Raw genomic sequence first — 347 nt, 5'->3', positions numbered from 1 at the left:
ATACCCTGAAAACTACAGAGTAATGCAGAAGGAAATTATAGATGACCCACAGAAGCGGGAGGACACCTGTGCTCCTGTATGAAGGTGCCATCGCTGGGTAGGTGGGTCTGAGCTGTATAAGATCACACGACACAAGCCTGGGAGCAGCCAGTGTTCCTGTATGATCTCTGCTTCAGTTCCCGCATGGCTTCCTCTCACATTAGACTGTAACCACCACTGAAACGGTGACAATACAACTGAACCATAATCCCATTGAAATTCCAACAGCCATTTGGCAGAGATGAAAACTGAGAGACATAATGTAAGATCCACAGTCATTTATTTCAATTGTTACAAAAAAAAAAAAA

The sequence above is a fragment of the Mastomys coucha genome, unplaced genomic scaffold (assembly GCF_008632895.1).
Source record: "Mastomys coucha isolate ucsf_1 unplaced genomic scaffold, UCSF_Mcou_1 pScaffold3, whole genome shotgun sequence".
NCBI lineage: Eukaryota > Metazoa > Chordata > Mammalia > Rodentia > Muridae > Mastomys > Mastomys coucha.
The sequence above is the reverse complement of the archived record's forward strand: the minus strand, read 5'-3'. Positions refer to the sequence as shown.